The sequence below is a fragment of the Buceros rhinoceros genome, unplaced genomic scaffold (genome assembly GCF_000710305.1).
Source record: "Buceros rhinoceros silvestris isolate BGI_N320 unplaced genomic scaffold, ASM71030v1 scaffold3016, whole genome shotgun sequence".
NCBI lineage: Eukaryota > Metazoa > Chordata > Aves > Bucerotiformes > Bucerotidae > Buceros > Buceros rhinoceros.
The window spans coordinates 7,968-14,750 of record NW_010417918.1 but is presented as its reverse complement, the minus strand read 5'-3'; positions in this window follow the sequence as shown (position 1 = coordinate 14,750).

Sequence of the window (6,783 nt, the reverse complement as noted above, 5' to 3'; positions counted from 1 at the left end):
AAAGAGGGTGGCTCTGCTGGGAGCGTAGGGATGGTGGTTACCAAAGAGCTGCTTCTCCTCGGGGATTCTAGAGAAGGGTCGGTACTGTGCTGTGTAACCCACCTCTGAAGGGCAAAAAAAGCACAGTTGGAACAAAAGCCAGAGAAAGGTGAGCTCTTCTGTACCCCTAATTCACTGCTTTCCATTTCATCAGTGACAAAACCCCAAGGGGGGGCTGGAGGAGGGAATTGCCACAGCCCCAGAAAGCGTCTCAGGGCTCTGCTCCCCATCTCAGTCATTTCTGGGGTTTCTAACATTCACTGAGTTAAATTCACATGCGTGAACCCTTTGTGGGTAGTGAATGCTTTGGCACACGCAGGGTTCTTCTTTCAAAAGCCCGTTTTCAGGACAGATGACAACCTTTTGGGACAGCAAGTCATCTCCCCATATCCCCAGCGACTGAGAACCACAAAAGCTGGGCACTTTTTATAACATAAGTGTGACTTCTCCATAGTGTGAGATGGTTGCGCTGCGAGAAAGGAGGGGGTTTCACCCAAAATCACCTTCCTATATCACTTTCTGTACTGAAAGATGTGCATGGGAGTTGGGATCTGCTGTATCTTCACATTGCAGGAGACATCATGGATCGTGTGCTTCTGATTTTGACTTGACACAGAGCCTGTCACGTTATGTGAAATAACCAGACAAACCAGTGTTAGTTGTCACTACTTTGGCCACTGGAGTAAGAGTTCTGTTAGCAAACCGAGATAGAGATGAGTTTTATTTTGAAATCTCAGCATTTGTTGATTGGAAGAGTAGCTGCTTGCCAAGTTAACTGTTTCTTACTATACGTATCCCTGAGACTGCACCATCATTTCCTGGTTTCTGAAGCTGACACAATACTAGTTTTCTTCCTACTCACCTGGTTTTTGTTAAGAAGGATTTTTTATTTGGTTCTTTTAAGATTAGAAGCATATTTTTATTCAATGTGATTATTTTTAAAGTATGGCAACTCTGTCCAAATCTGGACACTTCAGAATAAATTAAACACCACCAACTAGTTGTCCTTCAGTAACCTCATTGTATTTTGATTTCTCTTTAACCATATTATCCACTAGTCTAACCCAGTAAAGACATTTCAGTCACTGCATCCATAAATTAGTCTTGATTCAGTGGGAAACGCCCCCATTCACACAACATGTCCTAAACGTGCAGGTGGATGCTCGTTCACCTCCCTGCTGGGTCTGAGCGATGCTGATTGCTGACTGTAAGGACTGAGCTGGAGCACTGAACCCTTCTGGGTGACTGGGAGGAGAGAGCTTCCTTCTGTCAGATGGATGGGAGACACTTCAACTTCCAAATACGAGTGACGTGTGACACCTGGCTTGTGGCAGGGAGTTAAGCTTGCTGCTTCTAAGTGAACCTCAGAAAGCCACAAGTTGGTGTAGATGAGGATATCAAAATGAGGAACATTTTGAAAGGTTCCCTCTCTGCCGAACAGAATCAAGGTTCTGTGAGAGGCAAGTGTGACATCCCGCTCCTACCAAACATTTCACCTATAGAGAGCGAGAAAGCATCCCCAGCCTCTGGCCACCCAGCAAACTCTGATTTGTAATTCAGTAAAGCAACGAAAGTAATTTCTTCTATTCCCAGATCGCGTAAGGGGTACTTTTCTTCCTCAGGTAGTACAGAAAACTAATTCTTGAGAGAAAAAGAAATGACATCTGAGTAGCTCTGTGCTCCTCAGGGCTGCTCTGAATTTTGCCCTGCTATGAAGAACTGCTGAGATTTTATTCACCAAGAGCAGAAAAACAACTTCTCAGTTCCTTACGCAGCCCACGCTCTACCAGCTGCACTGAGAAAAACTGGTGCAAGGCCGGGCAGCTAAGGCACCTCTGAAGGGACCACCTGTAACCCTGAAGCCAGGGAGTTTCCCAGGTAAACCCACACCAGTGGTTTCATCGTGCAAACTTTGAGGCCTCTCTTCCCTCAAAAACCCCACACCAAAACCAGAGAGGAAACCAGCAGCACCGAAGTAGGCGCTTATGTGTCCTGTGTAAAGCGCTTGTAGACCCTCGGCATCCCCTCGGGACTCTTGTCCTAGTCTCTTATTCACAAAGCCAGGCCCAAACAGTGCGAGTTTCAGGGGAGGTTTTCAGACTGGAAAGCTGTGATTTGAGGCGGTGTTCCTTCCCTCCGACTGTTGGCCCTCTCGTTATGTTTCAGGCTGTACCTGTAGCATGGAAACACCCAGCTTGGTACATCTCAAATCCTGACCTTTAACTGTTCGTATCACGCTCCTGATGTTTTTAACACCTTCATTTAAGTTCCTCAATATCGTGCACAACATGCCAAATTCCGGACTGCTCCTGCTGCCTGGGGAAATGGTTGCCAGAAAGGAGAGAAGATACGGGAGTATTTTTGCCCCTGCTTGCGCTCCCTTACAGAAACTGAGCTGATCTGGGAACCTGGAGCCGAGTCCTTGTCCAGTGTTCTTGTCCTGAGGGAAAGACAAAGTTTGCCTTTCCTATGAGACGACAACTGTGTTCGTTCCATTCACCCCCACCCTTGACGGCACAAATTCTGTTTTCAACCCAGGCAGTGTGGTCAGAGTGGAAGTGCAGGGAATGCTCCTTCTCCGGGGAAACTACAGATCAAAGTGATTTTCAAGACATTCTTTGACTGTAGCCAAGAGTTCTAAAGCATTACACGGTCTGTGACTTTGCTTTCCTTCCACCGCAGGTTAATGAATAATCCACTGTGTACCTTTACCTTGCCAAGTTTGGTGTTTAATTGTTGGTTGCAGCAGATAGAAAGCACCTAATTATCACTGGTTTGTTTTGGTTTTTTTTTAAGGTGATATCTGAGATGGGTAAACAAAACATTGCAAGGCCAGTTGCATTGCAGGGCTGAGCTACCTGACAGCTCACCATTATCAAACGGGGACACCTTGCCCCTTTTACCCCATGCCCTTCCCTAGGATCAGCCTCACCTTCAACCTTCCACCTGTTCTTGATGTTTGCTAGATCCTTCACCGAGCTGACAAATCCGCTAACGCAGCAGGTTAGAGGGAGCGGCTTTTGTGGGGTTAACGACTCCTCTTAATGTAATTTCACACTTAAGCAAAGCGATTGTGCAAGCCCTGGGACACGTGAGCTACGGGCACCACGCATCATCTGCTCACAGATAAATAACCATTCGTGACTGCTGCCCTTCTGATCAGTCATCAGCACTTGAGCCAAGGGACCTCCCGTGTCAGCCTGGGTTACCACCAACTGAAGTGATGAGTCAAGACTCTGCAACAACAGCTCATATCCTCTGTGGCTCACCAGAGAGACCTCTAATACCAAAAGACTCCAAGTGCATGACAGTGGGTTCAATTCCAATTTTCCCATTTAATTGTTTGCCTTCTTAACAACAAAAGACTGCAAACAAAGCCTGACAAACCAATCTTCTGAGTATTGCTTCCTGTTTTCTGAAGCTGAATCCAGAGTAACAGTTTGTGTAATGATGATGAACTGTTAAATAAAATTGCCTTTTTCCCTGTGGACTTTGTAATAAAAATTGTAAACAATATTTTGCAAATAAAGCTGTGGGCCTATGAGCTGTCACTCCCAGATGGCATGAATTAGTGGAGGAAGGTTTGTTGCGCTTCCTTTCCCCGGCCGTCCACCCCTCCCTGTCTTTTGGATGTGCTGGCCTTGGCCGAGGATGACTCAGCTGCTGGTGAATCACCTGCTGAAGCACTAGGAGCGATAGCTTGGCTCCCTTTCCTCTTGCAACAGTGAGCTGTGAAGGCACACTAGCGAGAAAATTGTCCTCTGCAGCAGGGACAATGTTCCTGCTTGCACATCTGGATCAGCTGCAATTAGAGGTGGTTGCACGGGTTCTGTGACATCAACAATCCCTCTGGAGATCTTAATAAAAGTTTCCTTGTGCAACTGCTCGGTCCCGACAGGGCTTTTGACGGGCGCTGCTGTAACGCTTTCTGTAGCGCAAAACCGATCGGTGGATAGCTCACGTAACTGGAGGAATACTGCCCAGGGATGGTTCACTCTTTTCCCGTTGGTGACGTGGAAAGTAATGGAGTATTTGCAACCAGAGAGATTGTTCCTGAAAGAGATGAGATCTAGAAGAGCCTTCTGAGATCCTGCTATTTCAGATACTCTGTGTCGGTACCTTCTTCCCCTTAACAGTCAAAGGGAAATAGCAGCTGCCTGTTCTCAGTGACAGCGGCACCAACTGCCACTGCTGACAGGCGAGTAGATATGGCAAGATCATCACCAAGTCTCTGCTGTGAACCTCAGCAAGAGCCAGCACACGTTTTGTTCTCCACCTGCTGGGGTACGGATTTGTGCTGCTTCAGCCAGCCAGTAACAGCTCCTTGAGTGGCTCAAAGTTCAGAGACAGTAGAGTCAGAGCTCGTTTGTTTGGCCACTCACTCTTGAGAGGACAGGATTTAGTCAGCACAAAGGAAAAAGCGAACATTTACCTATACCAGTGATTATTGTGCTGGATGTTGTTTACTTTGGTCTCATTGTTTGTGGCTTCATACACTTTGGGGGATTGGCTCCATCCTCAATAAAAGCCCATCTTCAGTTCTCCTCCCTCCCCTGTGGAAGGCAGCGGTATCATGGCTCCTGTTGAGCTGGGTGGCCAGATCACCCTTTCCCAACAGTTACTTCCTATCATCTTCGTCAGGTTCTTTGAGCCAAAATCCTCCTGCAACCCAGTGGTTGCACAGAGACGGTTAAACTCTCAGCCGTGTAGAATAGAGAGAGCAGTGCCAGAAGGTATTATTCAGAGTTCTGCATCTGCCAGAGGGTTCATCACCTGGTAGCACCAAGCTTAACCAACAAGTGTTAATTCTCTCAGTTCTTACTTTTGGGACAAGTCTGGTTGTTATTAACGTTTTGGGGGGTGAAGGTCCAAGGATGTGGCAGCAATCCCACTATGAGCCAGGTGTGCTTGTATAACCTGCTTACTGTCTCTCAGTGAGCCTTTAAGCTATTGTTCAGGAAAGAGAGGAAATGCACTCAAAGACATTCCTTCACCTATTTTTCTTTAAAATTATCCAGTATTCTATTGTCTAGAACAGCAGACGTTGTACTTGATGCTACGGGAGGATCCAGAACACCTCCACACACAGAAATCAAATATCCAGATAGCTGCAGAAAAACCAGGGCAGGGGTACACACACAACACTAAGCGGCAGGTGAAGCTGTGTAATACCGTTCCACCTGCCATGAAAGCCTGAGCTGCACGACAGCACACGCAAATCTGAGAGCCAAACAAGTATTATCAGTGTTGTTCTGATGGGGATTTGCCTTTTTTGGTCTTCCGACCTCAATTTTCAAGCCATCAGCCACATTAGTGGTGGCAGTCTCCACCCAAGTGGAGCTACGTATCCACTGTTCTATCACCTCTGTGCTTAAGTTAAGCATGATGTATGTGTATGTAAGTTTACAGGTGGGGTTTTTTCCGCTCACAAGATAATTGCTTTTGTTAAGAGGGACCTTCTTTCCGAAGGGATTGTACTCCATTTACAATCAATCCATTTTGCTAGTCTTTAAAAAGCTCCAAGATAACAGCAGTCAGTTCATAGCAGCCCTTTCTCTGTGCAGAAAAAAGGCAAAGGTTCTTCATGTTTTCCATCTAACTGTCCTTACGGTCCAGCTTGGGAGGGGTAACAGAATGAGAGCCAAAGAATTTCCAGAGATCTTGAAGTAGTGGTAAATCACTACTGACACAGTGCCATGAACATTTGGTTGATGAAAATTAGAGGCAGGACCATTCTGTCCCTGATGAGCAGATAGTATCAGAGCATCCTTGCAAAAGTCAAAGCTTCTTCCTTGGTTACACAGTGGAGAAAGAAAAAGAAGAAAGGTAGTTGCTTCCCCAGTTTGGAACAAACCTTTCAGCACTCTCCAACCTCCAATAGTCTCTGCAATAACCCCAAGAGAAGCCCTGATTGTATGATGTAATGCCTTTGCTTTTAGTAGCTCGTTGTCTTCCCTGCCACTTAAACTGGCAGTCTTATGCTCTAGAACTACAAGTTTATTCCGCTTAGGAGATGAAAATTTAAAGTTGCTCTTAAAATACTGCACTTAGAAGACACAAAGACTTCTACAAAGTTGCAGTCATAGTATCAGCTTTTAAAATAAATTAGGCAAAAAGTGGATTAGCAGCAAAAATAGATAATTTACATCCTTCCCCCTCCACTCCCCACCATCCAGAGTCATCTCTGAGTCCTGAGACCACCATCGCTAAAAATTAATACATTTCATTGGGTTTGCACCAACAGCACATATTTTAATCTCACACAACTTCCATTTGTATAAATTCTAATCGGTTGTTTCGGGTAACTCTTGAATTCCTTCGTTTACCAGGGAATGGGAATGGCACCAGCAGCACAGCCCCTCCTCATGACTGCAGGGAGTGGCAGGGAAAAGTCAGGCCCATGAGAGGTTTTCCTGGCTCCCTGCCAAACACATGTGATTTCTTGGGCCCTTCTCCCCCAGAGCTGCCAACTCTGAGTTTGAGATGCAGGATGGTATTTAAGACATTATAACAGACGTAACCGAAAGGAACAAATTTCAATTAATGTATTTCCAGAATAAGGTGAAAACAGAAAAAAAATTAATTGGAGTGAAAGCTGTTAATTAAGGGCCAATTAAAAAACAATTTCCTTAAAAACTGTGACTAATGAGAAGTGAGGCACTTCAAGTTCACAGCTGCTAGAGAAGCAGACATTGCCCACAACCACTTTTAAGGTCCCCTTTGGAGTTGCTGGTCTCTAAATTT